The 23,756-nt window shown below is 36.6% G+C and overlaps 1 long non-coding RNA gene across 1 annotated transcript in view; it reads left to right on the top strand.

Annotated features, from left to right (window-relative positions):
• Positions 1-23,559: 23,559 nt before the first annotated feature.
• LOC130542784 (uncharacterized) overlaps positions 23,560-23,756 on the top strand; it is a 72,715-nt gene continuing 72,518 nt past the window's right edge. The window contains exon 1 of the long non-coding RNA XR_008957587.1: positions 23,560-23,638. This is a non-coding gene — a long non-coding RNA (uncharacterized LOC130542784). The remainder of the gene's footprint in view (positions 23,639-23,756) is intronic.

The following is a 23,756-nucleotide window of genomic DNA, read 5'->3' on the forward strand; positions in this document are numbered from 1 at the left end:
ATGACATCTTATGCCCTGTGTAGAATTAAATACACATCATTGCAGTCATGATACAGAAATGTTCTGTCACCACGAAGCGCTTCTCTGAGGCTAGTCTTTATGGACCCCCCCATCCTCCCTTGACCCAACTTCTGGGAGCCACTTTTGTCCTCCACCTCTGTAATGTTTTCATTTCACAAATTTTATAGAAATGGAATCATGCTGTATGTCAACTACTCATAATTGGCGTTTCCCACTAAGTATAATTTTCTTGAGCCAGCCAAGTTGTTTGAATACATTGGTACTTCATTACTTGTATTGGTGAGTAGTATTCCATTTAACTGTGTAGAGCATTGCAGCGCGTCCCATGTTCTAAGGTACTTGGTCATTTCAAGTTATTGGTGAATATAAAGCTTGTGTGACATTAGTACAAAGGTTTCTGCATGGATATCAGGTTTCCTCCTCCTAGTGTAAATGCCTAAGGGTGTTACTGTATAAGTATTAGTATAATGTATTATAAGTATAGATATTAGTAATAAGCTATTTTAAGAGATTTGCAGTAGTATTTTGTGGTAGTTCTAATTTGTGTTTTCTTGTGACTAAGGATGCTGAATATCTTTTCATGTACTTGTCATTTGCATACTCTCTTTTGTGAACTGTGTGTGTTAAGTCTTTTACCTATTTTTAAATTAGATTGTTTTATTATTTAGAGTGATTTGTATGTTTTAGCTATCAGTTACCTGTTGGATATGTGATTTGCAAATATTTTCTCCCATCTGGTGGCTTGTCTTTTTATCCTCTTAACAGGGTCTTAAGCCTAGCAAAAATTCCAATTTTTATGAAGCTCCAAATCAACTATTTTCTATTATGGATAGTACTTTTGGTGTCAAGTCTGAAAACTTTTCCCAAAGATTTTCTATGTTTTCTTCTAAAATTTTTATGCCTTTCTATTTTACATGTACATTTATGGTCTGTTTGAGTTGACTTATTTACAAAGTGTGAGGTTACATGGTTAATTTAGGGTCACTGATGTCCATTTGTTCCAACACTATTTTACAAAAAGGACTATTCTTTGGGGCACCTGGGTGGTTCAGTCAGTTAAGTGTCTGCCTTCGGCTGTGGTGTGATCTCAGGGTCCTGGGATCGAGCCCCACATTGGTCTCCCTGCTCAGTGGGGAGTCTGCTTCTCCCTCTCTCTCTGCCTCTCCCCCTGCTTGTGCTCTCTCTCTCTCAAATAAAGAAATAAAATCTTTAATAGAAAAGGACTATTCTTCCACCACAGAATTGCTTTTGTAATCTCGGCCAAAAATGAGCTAATCACATTTGTGTGGGTCTATTTCCATGTTCCCTATTTCAAGTTCCATTGATCTGTGGATCTGAATATTGATTTGCTATTATATTGATGGCTGTAGATACTGAATAAGTCTGAAAAATGGATAGTATGGTTCTTCCAGTTTGATGCTGCTTTTCCGATACTGTTTTAGCCATTCTAAGTCCTTTGTGTTTTCATGTAAATTTTAACATAAGCCTGCAAATATATACACAAAAATCTTTTTGGCATTTTAATAGGGCTTATGTTGAATCTATAGATCAAAGGACATTGTTAATATGCTGGGCACTCCAGAACATGAATATTATATGTCTGTCCATTTATACTTGCTACACTTAGGTCTTCTTTGATTTTTTTTTTAATCAGTACTTGTACATTTCATTATACAGATCCTGTGCATGTTTTAAAAGTTTTATGCACAAGCTTCTTGAATCAGTAAATTTGTCTTTCACAGAATTTGAAAAATCTTTGGCTCTTATTTCTTGGGATATTTACTAAACTAATTTCTTCTCTCCTTTTGGGACACCAATGGCATGAATGTTAGAGATACTGATATTATCCCACAGTTGTCAGAGGCTCTGTTCATTCTTTCAACATTTTTTTCTTTCTCTTTTTCACATTGAATTTCTATTTATCTACCTTCAGATTCACTGAATCTTTCCTTTGTCATTGCCATCCTGCACTTTGGCCCCAATTCATAATTTTTAAAATTTAAGATATTGTCATTTTCAGTTCTAAAATTTCCAATTGGCTCTTACTGCTTGTCGATCTTTATAATACTCTCATTTTCCACTCTTTTCAAGTTTGTTTATCTTTACCTCAGTAACCGCCGTTAATAGTAGCTGTAGTAAAGCCTTTTTCTGAAAATTCCAGCATTTCTGTCATCATGGGCATCTGTTGGTTGGTTACCTGTTCCCTTGAGAGTTGATCATATTTTCTGGTCTTTGTTTATTGGGTAATTTAGAATTGTATCTGATACATTTTCAATATTACAGGGAAAGATTCTCAGTGTTATTAAAGTTCTCTGGCAAATGTATCCTAATTTTTTGCATGCAATCAATGTGGCTAAGTTCAGAGTGCAAATTTTGTATCATTTTATGTGGGTGCTGGTTTCAATGTCAGTTCGGTTTTCAGAGCCTTTGCTGTGCTCCCTTAGGTCCCTCATGTGGGACATGTGCCTATCGGGTTAGTCAGGGACTTGGCACAAAATATTCAAAATATTTTTTCATTCATTTTCAGTTTTTAGTACAGCTTATTTGAAGCTAAGTCACATGGAAATAGTGGATGTTAAAGGATTCTTAACTGTTTAAAAAAATACCATTCATATCAATCTTATCTTTGCAGCAACTGGCATATTTCTTTAGCAACTGGAACATAGCATGCATTCTGCAAAGTCATAAATATTGAAGAGCACATTGTGGATTTTGTTAAATTGGCAAATAAAATAAAATGTCTTATATGCTACCAAGTCCATTTTTAACATTTACTATTTTTTCTGATTTCCTTTACAGTGACTAATAATTCTAGTATCTGTATGGATTATGTTAACTTGGTTTTTCCCATTTACCTATAAAAGTGTACATAGATATGGTTCTGAAATTCAAAATCCTCCTCATGCTTGTCTTTATTTTTTCCCCTCAATTCCAGTATACTTAATTTTAAGTACAGTATAAAATAATTTTTAAAAGCCTACTACTATCTACAGTAGCTACCACAGAGTGATTTAAGTATGGAAAATTATCTGTTTAGTGTACTAAGGACAGATCTTTAGTTTTCCTGCATGGTGAAAATTGTGTCCATTTATAAAACACTTTTTCATATTCTAGTATTGTACCTTCATTTTAAGTCCACACTATTTTTTACATTGTATAACTTTTCTTTATGTGGCATGAGATTTTAAAAATATGTTTGCCATTGCAGATAGAATGACTTAGAAAGAGTTTGTTTTATTTTTATTTTTAAAATTAAAAATTCAAAGAACTCTGCTATGTCTAATCTGCTGTTAATCCCATCCAGTGTATTTTTTTAGGTTTTTTAGGTTTTATTGTTTTTATTTTTTTTTTTAGGTTTACACAAATGGGATTTTTGAGTCTTTTTAGTATCATCTATGTCTCAGTTCTTATTGTATTCAATATTTTATTTAGTTTCTTTAACATATGGAATATTACTATGATAATTATTTTAATGTCTTTATCTACTAATCCACCTTCAATGTGGTGTCATTTCTGGATCACTGTTGATTAATATGCATTCTATTTTCTTGCATCTCTGCATGCCTGATAATTTTTGTTTGAATGTCAGGCATTGCAAATTTTATATATTGACTGTTGGGGTTTTTAAATTAATATTATACATGTTAATAGAACTTTTTTTCCTAGGATAAGATCAGATTACCTGGAAACATTTTAATCTGTTTGGTCCAACCTTTAAACTTTGTTAGGTGGAACCAAAGTTACATTTGTTGCAGGGTTCTAGGGTTAAATTACCCCCTTCTGCTATTTAGGAAAGACAGTTTATACTCCAATCATTGCCCATCGATTTATGAATTTTCCACTCTGGCTTTTAGGTATAGAAATTATTCATAGCCCTACAGATATTCTTCCCTCTAGTACTTCCAGAGCTAATTTGTGTGTGTGCTTGTACTGGCCTTAAGTTCATCACATGTATTCCCTTATCTGTACTCAGCCGAATATTTGAGTGGGACTTTCTGCATAAATCCGGACTCCTCTCTCTGTGCGGATCTCTTCTCTTGTTCTTGTGTCTTACAAACGCTAGGCTCACTGGATTCCCTGTACTCCCAACTCTGTGTCAACTTAAGGGAATCCAGCAGGCTCTCCCTGGAAGTTCTCTCCCATTGCCTTGCCCTTGAAATTTCCTCTAGGCAGTAAGATGGAGTAGCTTTAGGGTTTACTTCATTAATTTCCTGTCTGTCAAGTATTTCTGGTTTGCACTGCCTGATATTTTAAGTGATGTTACATATTTTGCCCTTTTTTATTGTTTTAGTGAGTAATCCGTCCCGTTACTCCTTATTTTAACTATAAATTTTATTTTTATCAAAGTAAACCATAGTAATTCAAATAATTTTCTTAAAAAAGGCGGGGGGGCTCCTGGGTGGCTCAGTCAGTTAAGCGTCCAGCTCTGAATTTCAGCTTAGGTCCTGATCTCAGGGCTGTGAGATCGAGCCCCATAGGTGGGCTCTGCGATCTGTGTGAAGCCTGCTTAAGATTCTCTCCCTCTCCTTTTGCTCCTCCCCCACTCCCTCTCCAAAAAAAAATAATAATTTTCTATACAAAATTATGGAAGTAATCTTGCAAGTTTTATACTAAAAAAAGCAATTGTTTTCAATCCTTTTAGCTTTTTTTGGCACTTGCTGCCATGTTTGGATAATATGCTTTTGCAGATCTTTATTACATTTTAGATTAATAGATAAATTAACTCATCCATTTTTGATTGCCCATTATTTATAATATTTACTTAAATACTTTTGTGTGTACATGTGCCTGCACAAACACCCAGATTTCTCTTAGCTCCATTTCTGCAAACTTAAATTCCCCAATCTTTTGCTTTGAAGGCTTGATTTGACTAAATCAGGATTATTTACTTTATTACAGCGCCATAATTTTTCTTCCCTAGAAAGACATGTGATTATTATAATTACATTTCTTCTATTTACAACTGCTTTTTTTCTGGCATTTTTTTTTTTTCCGTTTCTAGTTCAGGAAGTCCTGTCTGCCTATTCAACAGTCCTAAAAACCTCTCTGAATGCCACTTTTCACATATTCCAAAACATCAAATGAACAGCCTCATGTTTTCCTTTGAGGCATTCCAGCTAAAGTCCTTCCTTTCTGAGAAACAATCTGGAATAGTTACTTGCCAGATCTGCATGCATATCCTCAGGGGATATATTTTCAGTGCTCTTATTGGAAGGTAGGCTTGATGGATCCCAGGTCTGTCTGTCTTTGGATCTACTCTTGTTTTAGTGGGGTAAAGCCTCCAGTTTTCTAAGAGTGTGTTTGGAGAGCTTGGATGTCTGAAAATGCTTTTATCACTTGCATTTCACTGGTGGTTTGGCTTGTAAAATGTTTTAGAGTGAGGCATAGAAGGTCGGTTGGGACCTCTGTGACCCTAGGCAGGATTTGCCAGCTAGTGGGCTTGACTGTGGGGTAAATGAGAGAGCCCTGGCCATTTTCAGTTTCACATCTGTAGGGATTTCCTTTGGGGCCATTTCACTTCTCCAGGAAAAGCAAAACAAAACAAGACAAAGAAAAAAAAAAAAAAAAAAACAAGAAAACCTTAAAATCTCCAGCTTGGGAAAATGTGTGCTTACCAGAATACTCTTGAAGCCAAATTGTTGGAGGAGAACTAAGAGTAACAATTCTGTCTGAAGTAGTTCAATCAATTTCCCTATTTTCATAGTGTATGTTTCCCTCCCCATCCATACTATTTTGGGTTTTTCTGCTTTGGAAGCCAGCGAGGGTGTTCCCCAGCAGTGGTTCTTAAATGGTAGCATGCATCACAAACACCCGGAGGGCGTAAAACAGTTGGCAGGAACACATTTCCAGGGTTTGCGATTCAGTTGTGATGGGGCCTGAAATTTGCATCTCTGACAAGTTGCCTGGTCCTGTTGAGGTGCCTGGTGTGAGGCGTGTACTCGGAGAACCACAGTCCTACACAAAGCTTGCAAATGTTACTTATTATTTTACTGCTATACCTAAAATTTCTTTTGCATATATTTCTCAGTATAATTTATTAACATACAGTAGCAAAATTTGTCCATCTCATGTATTCCAGTGAGGGGCTATTACCTGTTGGGGTAGGTTTAAGTCTTTGAAAGAGAATGAAAGAGAATTTTGACCAATGGTCTCTCCTAGTCCAGACTGGAAGTCACTTCCTCATGCAAAAAGGGACTTTAGGGGAGTGATTACAACTATCAGCTCTGGCACCATGACTCTAGGATTCGCTTTCTGTAATCTTAAACTAATTAAGCCTTCTGCTTAATTTATACCATCCAGCCTGAGAATAGTTCAATTGATCCTACATCTTGATGTTATTGTGAAAATTTCTTAAGATGATAAACAATGAATATTTAGAGCAGAGCCTGGCCCACAGTGGGCTTTCACTGGGCTGCTTGCCATCAACAGATCATCAGCCTTTTCATTATCATCCTTGATAAACTTCATGTGACTAGTAGTAGCATATGGGATTCAGGGACTGACTTGGCCTAAAGCAAACCTTTAGCAATTACAGCACCCAGCTGACCAACCATGCCTCAGCCTTGCAGCACATAAGGAGCCAGGGGGCCAAATGTGAATATCATAACCCTGTTGTCTTCTCTGCCTTAAGTAATAAAATACTTTGTTGGCTATCGCACGGGTCTTGTATCTTCTGCCGTCATTCATGAAACTGGCAGCTAACTTTCTGGCTTTCAAGTAGAGCAAAACTTAGAACTTCCATAGGTTTTGATCATTTTTTTTTAATGCTGGTAAAAGAAGTTATACTATCCATGTAGCATTAATGGTTTTTTTTTTTTAAGATTTTATTTATTTATTTGAGAGAGCATAAGCAAGGGGAGCAGCAAAGGGAGAGGGAGAGGCAGCTCCCCACTGAGCAGGCAGCCCAATGCGGGACTCGATCCCAGGACCCTGGGATCATGACCTGAGCGGGAGGCAGACACTTAACTGACTGAGCCACCCAGGTACCCCAATGGTCTTTTCAAAAATACTATCCCTATAACATGAAATTGTAAAACACAAGTCATGATATATATATATATATATATATATATATATATATATATATATATGTATATATATATATATATATACACACACATACATGTATATATGTGTTTATGTTCTTTGAAGTGTAAGATTCTTTTTTTTTTAAAGATTTTATTTATTTATTCGACAGAGATAGAGACAGCCAGCGAGAGAGGGAACACAAGCAGGGGGAGTGGGAGAGGAAGAAGCAGGCTCACAGCAGAAGAGCCTGATGTGGGGCTCGATCCCATAACGCCGGGATCACGCCCTGAGCCGAAGGCAGACACTTAACCGCTGTGCCACCCAGGCGCCCCTGAAGTGTAAGATTCTACAAGTATTTATCAAGATTTATCTTTTAAAGCTTTTGTTCTCAGATGTAATTAAAATAGGGGTTATGTGTATATATGACTTTGAGGTTAACATAGCCAAAAATTTAGGTCGCCATTGCAATTCATCCTGATTACTTTTAAACTTAGGTATTTATAAAACCAACGTCTTACTATTTCATAAATGTTATTTTTTTGCAGAGGATTGAGTTTACAGTTTTGCAATTTTATTCTGCTTGGATATTTTATTTAGGCTTAAAATTGGTGCCTATTTCTTTGTTGATGGTTTATTTTTCTCACTGGTGTTTGGGAATCGATCCTTCTGATAATTTGTACAGTGTGAAATATCTTATATCTTAAATACATCTGACACCAGTAAGGTAGATATTACTTTGTCTTAAGAAGGTAAAATTAGTTAAGTGTAGGGTTTAGTAAATTATTTTAAGTAGTTATTATTTCACTATTTTATATTATTTCACTATTCACTATTTCACTATTATTTAACTATTTTCACTATTATTTCACTATTTTTAAATTTTCAAATTTATCTGTTCTACTCTATTACCTCTTTTATTTCTAAAAGCTTACATTTATCTTGAATACTTATTATATTCTCTACCAATATCATTTGGCAGGTCAGTATTTGACCCAGACTTATATGGAAGATTTATACATCATCTCATTGCTTCACATTGTGTTTTATAAATCACGGTTTTAGCGTGTGTGATATAACCAAACATTTCACGAGTTCCAGCATTTCACAGTAAATCTTGAACTTCAACAACTTACCGAGAGAATAGTTCCTGTCCTTACAATCTGTACATTTCCCACTTAGTTTCAAAATTATCTTAAATCTGTTCATTATCTAGGGTAGAAAAAGATTCGGTTCTTAATCTCTTAAAAATTAGTAGAGTTGAGGACAATAGCAATGATCAGCACCAATGTGTGCATAACTCCTTACTGGCCACTAACAAGATTCTTACTTGTGCAAATTCTTGATTTTAAATTGACGCTCAGCTAGAGAGGAGAGACCAGGAGTACTGGTGGAGTCCTATATCAGGGTGAAAACCTTTCCTATTTTTTTATGCCTTAGGACTTAGAGCTGAAAGTAGTGAGGCAAATCTTTGCACTGGTCAAGAACAGTAGAAAGAATGCAGTGGCATTAATGATCTGGAAATATTGACACCATTGCTATAAGCCTCTGTGAGCATAGAATTGACTTTCTACATTAGTACAGTGGCTTATTGGTGTGATTTCAGGCATAGTAGATCACTGCTTTCCCAAAATAACAGTCTTCTGCTCATTCCTTAGTTGTAATCACCAGAGAGACAGTGAATCAAAATATAAGACATAATGGCTTGTTAAAATTTAAATACAACATACAGGTACTGTGATCTCTGTACTTGCTTATTTTGCCCCATTGTTCATTTTCCTGTGTTGCCATTAACATAATCCTCCATGACTGCTTTTGCTTTCCCTCTCATGACCCCTTGATTTTCTTTGTCTACTCAGAAATCCATGGAGAGTCTTTAGACAGATATTTCCCCAAATAACACAGATCTATAGCTTTATAAGAAGAGCAGATGGTGTGATGTCTGTCTCTTGACTTTTACATGAAAAATCATTGTGCTTATGACAAAGCTGCTTCTCAATCCCCCCATTAGTAATCTGTCATGTTCTTTTTCTCCGCTGAAATGTAATAACTATGTCTTTTCTTTGATGAGATACACTGGCTAACAGGACCATAACCCACAGATGTAAAGTTAGGAAAAAAATGATACAGATTATTACTCAGAAAAATAAAACAGTAGTTTTGGAGAAGGTAGAAGGTGAAAGAAAATGCTCAGTGACACCTCAGTGTACCCTCTTTTCCTTCCTCTGTCCCCAGAGAAATGTAGGGATTGGTCATATTTAATACCATTAGTTTTATAGTTTATCTGTGGAGTTTTTGGTTTTGCGAAGGGAATTTTATTTTTAAACCACTTGAGCCTTTCTCAAGAAACCTGAGCTAATCTTTGGTGAACAGTTGGGCTCAGAAAAAAAAAAAAAAAAAAAAAAAACTTATATGCAGTGGTCCTCAGATCTCTTACCTCTGTTTGTTCCACAATGAGCTCACACCTTGGTTCTTGACTTCACCCGCTAAGCGCGTTTTTCTCCACCATATCCTCTGTTAATGTGAATTACACCCCAGGTCCTGACTTGAAGCATCATCTTGCCTTTGACCCTGATATACCACCATGTGCATCTGCTCTTCTCTGGCGGTGTTTTATTCCTCTATGGCTGATTTTTTCCCATTTAGGTACTGTTAATATTTTGGACCAGATAATTCTTTGCTGCAATGGGAGGTGGGGAGCTGTCTCGTCCATTGTAGGATGCTTGCATCCCTGGCCTCTAACCACTACTTGAAAGTAATGCTCCCCCACCACTGCTCCAGTTACAACAATCACAAGGAGTGTTTTACAGGGGCGCCTGGGTGGCTCAGTCAGTTAAGCGTCTGCCTTTGGCTCAGGTCATGATCCCAGGATTCTGGGATCGAGTCCCGCACCAGGCTCCTAGCTCAACAGGGAGCCTGCTTCTCCCTTTGCCTACCACCCCCCTTGCTTGTACTCTCTCTCTGTCAAATAAATAAGTAAAATCTTGAAAGAAAAATATTGTTGTACATTGCCAAATGTGCCCCGGGGGAGAAGAAATTGCCCCTGATTGGGAACCTATTCTCTGTGGTGTTATTGCGGGTTTTTTTGGTTTGTTTTGTTTATTCTATTCAAGAAGAACTTATTTTCTCTTGGTTGAGTTTCTTCCCTTCCCTCTTCCAATCTATCTGCACCAATTCCTCACACACTGGATATAGATAGGATGTTTTCTCCTCAGCTGACCAGCAGGTCTGACTAACGAGCGTAGTAACCACCACCCCCCCACACACACCATGAATGCTGAGTGGGATAATTCTTCAAGTGCTTGCATCTTTTTTCTAAAGGCTGGAAAGGAATCCAAATAGATGACTTCTATTTTCACTAAACACTGATAGTAGGTACGCTAACAAATCACCTCACGGTCTTAACGTCAAATTACCTCAAGTTACATCTGTAATTTCAGACAGTAATTTCACACTCTAAGCAGTATCTTTTTTTAAAAGACTTCATTTTGGTAGCACCTTGATGGTTTGGTCGGTTGAGTGGCTGATTCTTGATTTCAGCCCAGTGCACGATCTTGGTGTCCTGGGATCTAGCCCTGCGTGGGGCTCTGCACTCAGCCCGGAGTCTGCTCTAGGATTCTCTCTCTCCTCTTCCCTCTGCCCCTCCCCCTGCTCATGCTCTCTCTCTCTCTTGAATAAATAAATCTTTAAAAAATATTTCAAAGAACTTTATTTTTTAGATTTACCACAAAATCGAGAGGAAAGTACAGAGATTTTCTATATACTCCCTGTCCCTCCCCTCCCCACATAGCCTTCCCCATCATCGGCATCCCCCACCAGCATGGTGTATCTTTTCCCAAGGACGAATCTGCACCAACACATGATAATCACCCGAAATCCATAGTTTACCTTAGGATTCACTTTTGGTGGTGTACATTCTGTGGATTTGGACAAATATGTAATGACTTATATCCATTCTTATACAAAGTATTTCACTGCCCTAAAAAATCTCTATACTCTGCCTATTCTCACTTCACAATCCTACCCCCGTCCCACTGTTCCCCAGCAGCCACTGATCATTTTATTGTCTCCATGATTTTGCCTTCTCCAGAATGTCACATGGTTGGAATTGTACGGTAGGTAGCCTTTTCAGATTGGCTTCTTACACTTAGTAGTATGCATGTAAGTTTCTTCCGTGTCTTGTCATGGCTTAATAGCTCATTTCTTTTCAGCACTGAATAAGATTCCATTGTGTGGCTGCACCACAGTTTATTGATCCGTTCATCTACTGAAGGACATCTTTGTTGCTTTCAAGTTTTGGCAATTATAAAAGCAGCCTCTTTTAAAATATACAGATTCGGTTATTATCCTGTGTTCCAATTGAGCAGCATTTTGTTTTATATGCCACATGTTTGGGCTTGGATTTTACTTATCATTGGTGCATTTGTGTGTCTTCTAGTTTCCGAATATTTCTCAAAGACCGGTTTAAGTCATAGTCCACCTTTAGAGCTGGGGTATTTTAACTACCACAGGCTACAATGCATCTAACAGTTGGGATGCCAGCACCGTCTACATGCTCAGGGTGTAGGAGACAGATGTTCACAGGACATGAAGTCGCTAGAGATGCTTCCTACAAGGGCCTCTGAAGGGAAGAGAAGCTCTGTGTGTGTGTGTGTGTGTGTGTGTGTGTGTGTGTGTGTTTGTGTGTGTGTAGGGAGGGAGGGAAGGGGGGAGGGGAGGTTTATTTCCCAACCATGGATCTAAGACTTTCTCTACTTCTCTTTCCTGCTACTATCTCCTATTCATTAGGAGGTTTCTCTAATAATTGTGATTATGGCACGTCTTCCTGTACACAAATAACAGAGGAGGATGCAGCTGTATTTTAAAGGTAAGTGGCCGGTTTTCATTGCAACCAAGGCTGGTCAAAGCTCTGGAGTGAGAAGCCAGAAGAGCATCTGGATATGTAAGTGGGAAGGGAGGAATCGAGACTAAGGATGCAGAAAGAAGAAATGGTACCTAATAGCTGTTGAATGTGTTATAGGAATATTGAATATAGGATTCAATTAGTTCTGACATTTAGAAAGAATGCTTTCTTATTCTATCTTTTTTTAAGGGCATACAGAGTGTTTGAAATGAAGTTGTCTCACAGTCCAGGCTTTTAAATTTTATATATATCTCAGAATATTATTCCTTAGGGGAATATCTTAAATACTGTAAAGAAATGAGGTGAAGCATCAAAACACATCACACACTGAAGACTTACCTTCTAGTTCAAAAACGGTGATGGGTAGTAAGGAGGGCACGTATTGCATGGTGCACTGGGTGTTATACGCAACTAATGAATCATCGAACCTTACATCAAAAACCAGGGATGTACTGTATGGTGACTAACATAATATAATAAAAAAAAATTTATTATAAAAGAAAAACAACCTGTGATTTTCAAATAAACTCTAGCTTCTTTTTGGATGTAAATTTTTAGATGTAAGTGAAGTTGGCAACATAAGAATTGTCACTCTAAATATCAAGATTAATAATATTCTCATCAAAAATGTAAATATAATCTCAACTTCATTGGATTAATGTTTATCCTAGCACTCTATAAAAAAATTCAGTAGATAAAATAATGGTCTTCAAAAAATTGGGTCTGTTAGTGACCGATGTAAATAATTTCCCGTCAAGAAAAGATACTATTTCAATGGAAGGTTTGTTTTGGTTACCTCATGATTAATGTAATGAATTTTAAAATTAAGAATGAATATATGTGCTTGTATATATTAGATATGTAAATATGTTTTTCAATCAAAATAATTGAATACAGTCTTCTCTCATAGCAACCTATAATCTCCAGGAGCTTAACAATAACAGGTACTCCCTAATGTAATATTAAGAGATGATAAGCAGTAAATCAAAAGGAATCTTATTACCAAATTAACCTAAGAGAAACCAAATGATAAAATAGAAGCATCAAATGAAAAATTAATTCTATAAGAAGACAAAATGTAATAGAGCTAAGAGAACATTTGAAACAAATGTAATTAGTAATCTCATAAAGATAAAAAAATACATAAGGCAGGCTACTAATAAGGGAAAAAAATTGGGATCTTGAATATTTTAAATTTGGTTGCAGAAATAAAACATGCACCGAAGTAAACTTTAATAGAAGGATTAAGGATAAAATAGTAAAATGAAACAAATAGTAAAATGAAACAAATGAGAAATTTTTGAGCAGGAAGACAGATCCTGTGAAATGCACTGAAAATTCCTCTAGAATTTCTTCGGTATAAACTGCAAAAGAAGAACATAGAAAGAATAAAAGCAACAAAATAACCAAGAAATAACAAAGGAAAATATCCTAAAGCTTAAGAAAGACATACTGAAAGGGCTTACTGGCCAAGAAGGAGTAACAGAAAACATCCTCTACCATAATAAAAATGACATTTTGGTATGCCTGGAAAATACTTTCAGAAATCTGAGAATAAGTAGGAGATCTTATCAGCAAACATTAGGAAAGTATCAGAACGCTTTCAAAGTGTTTATTGGTATTAACTAGAATCTAAGAAAAAAACTGGAGCAATACTTTTTAAAGGGATACCAAAAAGTGTAACACTAAATAATTATGCAAATATAACATTAAAGACAAAAACAGTCAAGAGAAAAACAAGTACAAGTACCTTCTTGGTGGTAGACTGTGTAAATTTTTGTGTAAAATAAGATAATCACTCCACAAAGAAAAAAAAAAAGAATTACTTAAGGAAAAAAAAAGATGAAACAAAATACCTGGAAAGAAAGTAGAATAGAAAGTAAATAACAAATGTAAAATAGAACTACAAATTAATGATCACAGTAAGTGGGTATGGGTGAAATCCTTAAACGTACAGGGGTTCTCATTTCAGTAAGGAATAAACACTTGAAACATATGTCATTCTGCTTTTTAAATGAGATATACCAAAAACAAATGAGTGAAAAGATTTTAAGATGATAGCATAGGAAAATGTAGGTATGAACAATGTTCACCAAGTGATTAATTGTGGGAATATTCATATTAATATAAGAAAATCACTTGTACATCAGAACATCCAAAAGGACTCAGATTCCATTCACAATTGAGTGAAGGCACTAAGAGATTGTGTAAGATTCTTAACAAGAAAAGTGCAGTCTCTCTTCCTGTGAGGAATCAACTAAATCTTCACCGAGGCACACAAGGAAAGATTTGAATAGATGAAGATAATTATGGTATTACTTGGAGGATTAAATATAATGCCTTCCTAATTTACTGTATAACTTCAAAACAAATATGCACTGTAGTCAAAGTCTTCAATGGACATCAAGATGCTAATACTTAATTTTATATTGGAGAATATGACCAAGAAAGTAGATGCATGTTGTCTCCCAGATCAAAACATACTATAATATTACCAAAAAAAAAAAAAAAAAAAAAGGTTGTGTTTGCTCTGGATCCAAATGTTTGTTTTTCTTTTGTTTGACTCAGTTTGAGTTCCTGAAGACACAGATTTTGAGACAGAGTTTAGCTTGTAAATTGTTTATTGAACACCCTTGAGATCAACACTTGAGGAAGATGGAGGAATGAAGCAGCATTGGACAGAAGGAGACGGTGAATGTGATACAGACCCAGCAATTGCCTCAGTCACACCACGGAGAGTTCTAGAGCCTGAGGGGCTCTTTGGAATTGTCCTGACTTGTATAGTAATGTCCTCCGTACTGTCAAAGATTTGGTTATTGTGTCAACGCCCCAGGTAGGGCATGCCCGTGGATGCTGCTGCCCTCTGTAGCTGAGACAGCCTCCAGGGGGTGACATACGATGTTAACTGCTGGCTCCCAGCAGCTGGGACAAGAACTTCCTTCACACAGTGTCTGGAAGGCACAGTGTACTGTCCTCGCAGAATGATAGTGATCTATTTGCCAAAATTCTCAGGTGTCCTTTCTTCCCTACCAGAAAGCATAAAAGACTTGTGCCCTGTGAAGATTTTGTTCAAAGTGTCTCTCCTAATTACTTTTGACTTAACGACACTCCTAGCTCATGTTGTGGTAACAACAAGCAATGTGCAGCCCCTATTATGATCACCACTGCAGTCTCAATTTTTAAATTGCTTAATATTATTTATAAAATTAACATACGTTCAATGAAGAAGATTAGCAAATGAAGCAGAAAAGTCATCACAAAAAAAGTGAAAATTATGCATATACCCATTCATGGGCACATTTCTCTAGAGCAGTTTCATCTGTTCATACTTTCCTACAATACAGTTAGTATTGTAGGAAAATATTTTTGATGTTAATAAATATATAGCATGTTTTTAACTTTTGTCCTGAATGTAGTATAAGGAAGTAATGATATATGTGATTAGCTCTCTGGTGATAACTATTTTATTTTGATGTTACAAATTTATAAATAATGGGCATACATGTTTGCACATAGGTCAGATTATTTTATTTAAACTGGGAATGACAAATTCTGTCTTTTTTCTTATTTAAGTGGCATGCTCAGGAATTGATTCATTTCCTATTTTAAGAATAAAGCAGGCAAAATAGACTCGTGCCCTCCCAAGAAACAGAGAAGCTGTTCACAGTCAAGGTGAGAGCCAAACAGAAATATCATCAATTGCAGCCCCTTGGCTGTCTATCGAAGTCTCCAAGGGCAATAGTGTGTGGACATTAAAGGCAAATAGCATGAAAATAAGAGATAAATGAATTTCAATAGAGATGAACTCAGTCATTTTATGACTCTCTGGAAGATCATTTCTCCACATTTCCTCTTTTTCCCCCATCATTTTGAGTAAATCAATAGAAGAAAATAGGAAAGTTTATCCAGAGATTTCAGATCGGTTGGAGTTGGGTGAAGGCATTGGAGCTGAATAGACATACCTAACATGAAAGTTTATCTGGAAACAAAATTGGATACTAACATTTTGTGAAAGTTTTCCTTCCAATGAAAAAAGAATGAGAAATGTGACATCATGGTCTACAACACTGGGAACTGTAAATACCTAAAAACCAAGAAAACAAACAAACAAACAAAAAAACCTGTCAAAAATTTAAGCACCTGTGACTCATGCAAGCAAAAGAATCTGAGATCATTTGAAGCATATTTATTTTCTTAGGTAGCTACTCTTCTAACCTTATAAAAATTGTCTGTTTTTGGATTACCCGTATATTAACAAAGCAGGATGATTGTCACTGTGCTAAAATGGAAGTTTCCTTGTATGGTTTTATGCATTACTTTTGCTTTTGAAACAGCATGAAAAGAATCCATTTCCTTTTTTAAAAAAAAAAAAAAAGATTTATTTTAAAGGGAGAATGGGGGTAAGGGCAGAGGGAGAAGGAGAGAATCTCAAGCAGACTGCCCGCTGAGCATGGAGCCCCACGTAGGGGCTGGATCCCACAGCCCATGAGGCCATGACCTGAGCCGAAATCACCAGTCAGGCACTTAACTGACGGAGCCACCCAGGCACCCCCAAAATTTACATTTCCTTTTCACTCTAACAATGCATGATTTAAAACTTATTTTTCTCTGTCCCCACTATTATTATTCCTCACATCTGGTATGGATTAAACAGCTCTAGGTCCCTGGCCTGACCCTTGCTTAACAGAAATCTGATAGCCCATTCTTCTCTGATTTCTACATTTATAGAGAGGAAAGAAAAATAGCCAACTTCCCCTAACATTTTAGCGGTCTTTACTCTTTTTCCACTGAAAAGTCACCTTGTTCCCGATGTTTGCTTAAGTTAACATCTGTTTGTCCTAATGGAAATAATTTGAGTTGATGAAAATGGGCACGTTCTACCTTGATAATGGTGAGACATAGTTTACAAACGATATTTGTTTTCAGAAATTGGGTTGATTCTGAGCCTTCCTGGTAACAAGTGGTTGCTACCTTGTTCTCTGAAACCTAGCGTACAGGAGCGCTTCAAAAGAGGGGTCAAATCGCTGCACACAGGTTAATGTTGTGGCTTTTGGCAGCAGTGCAGGAAAATTAAGGCAGCCAATGCGTTCTTGTTATTTCTCCACGAACAGAGGAAACCGGGCTCCTGGCCGTTGTGGTTTCTCCTGAACTCTTCACATCGCACAATTTCCCAGGCTCTCACTCTTCACCAGGAATCCGAGGATGGACATCCTTGCTAGTTTTGGCCTACTGGAGATATGATCCAAGAAGAGGGATCGAACCCTGCAATTTTATGATGATCAAGGGCTCTGGGCTGTTTTTTGAATTCTCTACTCCACTCATTGTATTCTTCATGTCTGTTTTCCGAGTCTCCCTCCTCCTTATCCCGTGCATCTACGTAATGTGGCACATCATTTAGTTTCTCAGAAACAATGAGTGTGCCTCCAGTGTTTACCAGTGGTCGGATCCCGCTGCACAGCACAAGTGTGGCAAGGGCTTAGTTCTGGCTTAGGCTCTACCACTCACCTGTGTCATGGTGGGCAGGTGCCCTAAACCTTTGGCGTCTAAGTGGGGTACACAACAAAAAGCAACATCCGAGACTTCTAGACTCTTGTCTGAAGAACAGACTGACTAATGCATATACTTTTTGTGTTTTCTTTGTGCTTAGCCTTTTAATGAACTGGGATGAATAGGAACACTCTTTGTTTTATCATACACTAGGAACTGTGAATTTTATTTTTAATCTGGTACTTTGAGGGCAGCATTTATAACAGTTACCATAAAGCTCCTTGCTTTTGTAAGACCACAGGCAAATGATAATGTGACTGAGATAAATTAGCCCTTACCCTTTTATCTCTACAACTTTGAGATTTCATCTTTCATGTTAGTTCATTTCCCAGGAACATAGTGCATGAGAAAGGGGCAATTGGCCTGAGTTTAATAAGGGATTTTAAAAAAATGTTAATGGAAATGAACAGGGAAGGGTGAATACTTCCAGGGCTCACGGTAGTGAGAAGCTGCTCCTCTCCACAGACTTGGAGGGGCTGGAGGGGAGAGCTCTCAGGTCTCTGCACAGGATTAGTGGCCTTTGGCAGACCAACCCCAGTTCTGGTAACCGGCTGCCTTGGCAGGAAGGGAGCTGGGGAATAAGCACCCCGACGGGTCTCCCCTCCCACCCTTTAGTCTGTGACCAGGAGCCCGATGTTCAAACATAACCAGCCTACAAGTTGTGAGAGCATTTGGTGCTTGTCCATAGAGAACACCCTCCTCAGGCACAGAACATGGTGAAGATGATTAGAAAGGGGACAGGAGGGGACAAATGGGGAATGACCCATACATCTGGAAATCGAAGCTTTTAACCCTGAAGATCTCAAAGTTCCTTTCTGCTCTGTAATTCTGCCTGTCTTTTCTGTGTAGCTACTTGCCACACCTCATGTATATTTATGCGATTTCTTATATGGTCTTCTTTCAGCATATTAATTATGATTTACCATTCCCATAATGCTTTATTGAAAACCTGTTTTGAAATTTTTTGTGTTACTTGCAAATTTTTTTTAGTATTGATGTCTCCTATGTAAATGAGAGTACCACACTGATATCTTGAACAATACCCAAAAACTAATCCTGTGAATTTGAACTTTAGATTGTTCAACGTTTTCCTTATGGCCAGAGAATAACCTGAAGATCTGGTTCATTCTTCCGTAGAACTGTTAAGATTGAGGTGTTGTTATTTTGTTTGTGTCTATAAATCTGTACTGGAGTATAGGCAGGGAATGAGTTTAAATTCTGGGAAAGAAACATGTATTTGTTTCTAAATATATATAAAAATATATTTGCATATAAATATTACCATGTATATTGTTTTACATATATTTAAATATGTATTTACATTTGTATAAATATAAATATATATTATGTGACCATATAATACATCTATAGCGCCACAGAAATATACAACATGGGATGTCTGGGGAGTGGATAGAGGTATTTTTATCCCCTCATCATGGGTGGGTCTCTTTGAGGAGTAGTTATAATCCCAATGATTTTCTGAAAAATGACAATAACTACTTACTATTATTTAAAACCTTATTGGGGCACCTGGGTGGCTCAGTCAGTTAAGCATCCAACTCTTCATTTGGACTCAGGTCATGATCCCAGGGTTGTGAGACTCAGCCCTACATCGGGCTCCATGCTGGGCTTGGAGCTTGCTTAGGATTCTCTCCCCTCCATCTTTCTCTAAAAACAAACAAACAAACAAACAAAAACCAAACAAACAAGCAAAAAAAAAAAAAAAAAAAACAACCCAAATCCTTATCAAGGAACACGTGTCTCCATGTTAGTAGAAAAGATACTGCTGGAAAGTTGGAACTCATACTGCAATGAAATAATGATTTAGAAATAAAAAACTATGGAATAATAAGAAGCAATGAGCAGTTATGAAAATTGAGGATGTATTAGTGAATTAGTCAGTTTGGGCTGCCATAACAAAATCCCACAGACTGAGCCACTTAAACAACAGAAATTTATTTTTTCACAGTCTGGAGACAAAAAGGCTATGATCAAGTTTTCTGCAAATTCCATTTCAGATGTAGACTGTGTTCCTGGCTTGAAGATGGCTACCTTCTCACCATGTCCTCTCATGGTCTTTCCCCAGTGGATGGGCACAGAGAGAGAGAGAGAGAGAGAGAGAAAGAAGGAGGGAGGGAGAGGGAAGGAGGGAAAGGGAGGGGGAAGGGACAGGGGAGGGGGGAACAGGGAGAGAGGGAAAGGGAAAGAGAGGGAGGGAGGGGAAGTGTTTGTTCTCTGGCATCTCTTACAAAGATACTAACTCCATTGTTAGGTCTGCTGGGTTTTATGTGAGTTTTTTTTCCCATCTTATATGTTCTGTCAATCATTTCCCTCTCTTTGGTCCATGCATTTTGTCTATAAGACGTTGCCTAAACTACATTCCCATTTGCAGTTTTCATGGAGTTGTTAGTAAGTTTGTTATATACACGAACTTTATATCAGAAAGATTAAAAATAATGTGCTATAGTATTGAAATCTTACAGCTTAAAAAAAAGTTTTAATCCATTTAAGCCCATTTCCCAAACTAATTTCATACTCATCACACACACACACTCCCACACGCGCGCGCGCGCGCACACACACACACACACACACACACACACAGATAAGCATAGCAACCCACACGAGCTCTTTCTGCAGTGAAATGTCTTACATTGGGCAATCTACTGTCCATATTTTCTTAAGTCTGCCATTTGTTTCACTTATTTTTGTACTCCCAGTATTGATTATATTCTGTTCATTATAATGTTTAATGACTACGGTGGTGCTGTTCTTTCTCATTTATAATTTTCTTTATTATCTGTCTCTTTTACATTCAGTTTTCCCATTAGTTTAGAGTTCATGCTTTCTTTAAATTAAAACTGGGGACGGCAGTAGTGGAATAATACAGATTGTCTAAAATTCTCTTTTACTTGCTGGATGAACTCCTCCTCGTGTGTAAAATTTGGCCTTTGAAAGATTTTTTTTTTTTTTTTACTTCTTCTCTTTCTCCCCCCTTTCCTTCTCTCTTTTCTTCCTTTCTTGAGTAGGATTCCATGGTTCCCATTTACTTTGTTACTCATTTTTGATCAGAAATATCTAGACAACCGTCTGTCTGAAAATCATTTACATGAAATGTTCTGGACTCTGCCTGTTTACTTGGGTCCTGTTTGAATGTGCCTAAAGGCTTGACTGAAAGTTGTCTGTCATTCAGCTGCCTGGGAGGGGAGGAAAGAACCTACGAATATGGTTAATGGCCGTCTGTGAAATTGTTCTTTGAGTTTCTCTAAATTGTATCAAAATTAGTCAAATATCTTTACTTTTTCCCATCCACGCAGAGACAGTGGTGGGTGTGGCTTGTCTCACTTTGGAGTGACATGAAGCTTTCTTACTGTTTGCCACCATCATTTTGATAATACAGGCTGTTTATACAGTTACCTACTCTCTACCCTTAACCATTCAGCCTCATCTTTCTTATCTAGGGATCCACGTCATTGGGCAAAACTGGTGGTTTGTTGCCTGGTGGTCTTTCCTTTTGTCTTGTATTGACATGCCCTGATGAAAGAGACTGAAAAAAAAAATTTCCTTCTAGGCCTTCTGTACAACACACCCATACCCCCAGTTCTGGCTTTTCCATGTTGGAAAACGTTTGTAGGGTCTTTGGGAATTTCTTCTCACAAAATTTGCCATGCCTTTGGGTAAGGGGGTTCTGTATCATTTTTGCTGTTCTCTTCAATTTGTTTCAAAGCCAATTTTGTTTTTGTTTTTCTTTTTTATTTTCAATTCAGTTAGCCAACATATAGTATATCATTAGTTTTTGATGTAGTGTTCATTGATTCATTAGTTGTATATAACCCCCAGTGCTCATCACATCACATGCCCTCCTTAATGTCCATCACCCAGTTACCCCATCAAAGTCGATTTTGACTTGTGTATTTCTGCTCTGAGGCTGGAGGGGTTCCTTGTTTCAGTTTAGAGGATGGTTTTCACTTTTCCTTTAATTTTATTCAGTTGAAATGAGGAAAATTTCATAAACAGGTATAGACACTGATTTTTATTCGATTCTCCTCTAACTTTTAAATTCAGTTAGAAACATTCTCTTAAAAATTTACTCTACTTGGTCTGTTGGAAAAATAAACCAATAAATTTTAACGCTCCAGAGTTGGCCAGCCCAAGAGGTACACATTAGTATATCCAACTTGTGTTTATAGAAAATGCATTGGTCAGGGCTGTAACTATAGATTTGAGACATTAAGAAGAAAATAAAACATACAAAAAAGTAATACCTTTAAAGTTACTCTAATTCTGGAGGGCTGGAAAATTGTAGTTGTAAGTTACACATCTGAGAAGTGGTAATGAATTCAACTTTTGAAATACATTTCTTCTTTCCCTGTTCTGTAGATGTGTCTCTGGATTCACACACAAACACACACACATATACACACACACACACGTATGTTTACATTTACATTTTATATGTAAATATATAAATGCATAAATACAGGTATATTTATAAATACATATTATGTATTTATGTTTATGTATTTATATATACAAAACAATGAAACACCGACTCTGTTTTCTGATTAGAAGTAGCAAGTGGAGATTTTCTTCCATGGTATTTATAAGCATATGTTGCTACATTACTTTCTAATGGGAGTGGAAAAACTTAGCAGTTACATTTCTGATTATTGTAGGATATTCCATTGGACATAGTGTATATGGAGAAGAAATAAACCCAAGGAGAGAGTAATAACAAAATGTTTAACTATATAGGGATTTCCATGCCATTTCAAACCAATTATTCCCTCAGTTTTAATTTATGTCCCTATAGCTGTTACTCTCAACTCAGAAATTCCAGTAGAACTACAGCCCAATGAAGACATGTTGGGAATTTACACTGAAAAGTCTATGATTTGTTTCTGTTGGACCAGGACAGGAAGACTCATTAACTCTGTGGCTATCTGCTTGATCAGGTTTCCCTACATTGTGACTCAGGAAACTTCCCTCTTCAGAATGCCTCCATTCGTATTTTTTTGTCAAATCCTGTTGGGAGATTTTCATACATTGAAAATGGCCGTTGCTCGGATTAATTTTCAACATTAACCTAAACAAGTTTGGGAGCTGTACCATATGTTAGAAATTTTCACGTTGCTATGGAGAATGTGGTATTGGAAGCAAATCTAACTTTTCGAGACACCCTTTTAAAATTGGAGTTTCCACTTTTAACAATAGTCAGTTGTTCCTAATTATGACAAGTTGAGCCAGGTATAAAAAAAAAATGCAAACTTGGACAGAGTCTCAACCATGGTTCCTCACACGCCAGTGTAAAATTCATTAACTCCGTGTTTGTATTTTTTCTGTCAGGTGAACTAGTATTTTTTGATCACTGAGAACTGAATTAGTCTAGAATTATTGAAATATTTGTATTGCATTAAAATTATTTCACTTTATTATTTTGATAGATGTTCCACTAATTTTAAGTGACAGCATTTTCTTTCAGTTCATCAACTTAATGTGACAACTGCCACAGAGTAAAAAAGTAGCTATTTAGTGAAAAAATGATAAGTGACTGAAAAAAATGAATAAATTTGGCTAAAAATAATATTCTTTATGTTCCTTTTCTCTAAACATCAAAAAAAATGAATGATAAGGGAAAAATACTGTACAAAGCTGAGACAATGGAGTAAGCATTTAGAAAGATTTAGAAAACATCCTACACATTTAGGTGTAACTATATTTTTCATAAATATACCTCACAATTCATATTAAACACCGGATTTGGTGTTTTCTACTGGTGCTAAAAAATAATGGATATAATTAGTCTTGACTCAACTTGATAATTTTATTAATGAAAATTTAAATGACTCATAAAAGAATGAATAAATATGCATATATATATATATATATATATATATATATATATATATATATATACTGATTATTTCCCCCGGAACAAATGCAGCCGTGTAGAATTTAATTTGAACTCAGACTTTTCTCTCTTGTCATTTTTACTGTTTTGGTTAATAATAGGTGATTTTATTTCTGTTTCTCTAGGGGCTCTCCTCTTTCATTGGAATAGCATTCGATCTGACAATACACGAAAAGTTAAAATATCTAAAATTAACCATGGCGACAAGATTATTCAGGTGGATTTCCAGGGTAATTATAATTACCGGAATTATGTTTTTCTCATTTGTGCATTCTTCTGTCATGTTTTCTTTTAAATTTTGATTAGCTCAGTACCATTTGTAACATCTTTTGACAGAATATACAACAA

The sequence above is a fragment of the Ursus arctos genome, unplaced genomic scaffold (genome assembly GCF_023065955.2).
Source record: "Ursus arctos isolate Adak ecotype North America unplaced genomic scaffold, UrsArc2.0 scaffold_5, whole genome shotgun sequence".
Lineage (NCBI taxonomy): Eukaryota > Metazoa > Chordata > Mammalia > Carnivora > Ursidae > Ursus > Ursus arctos.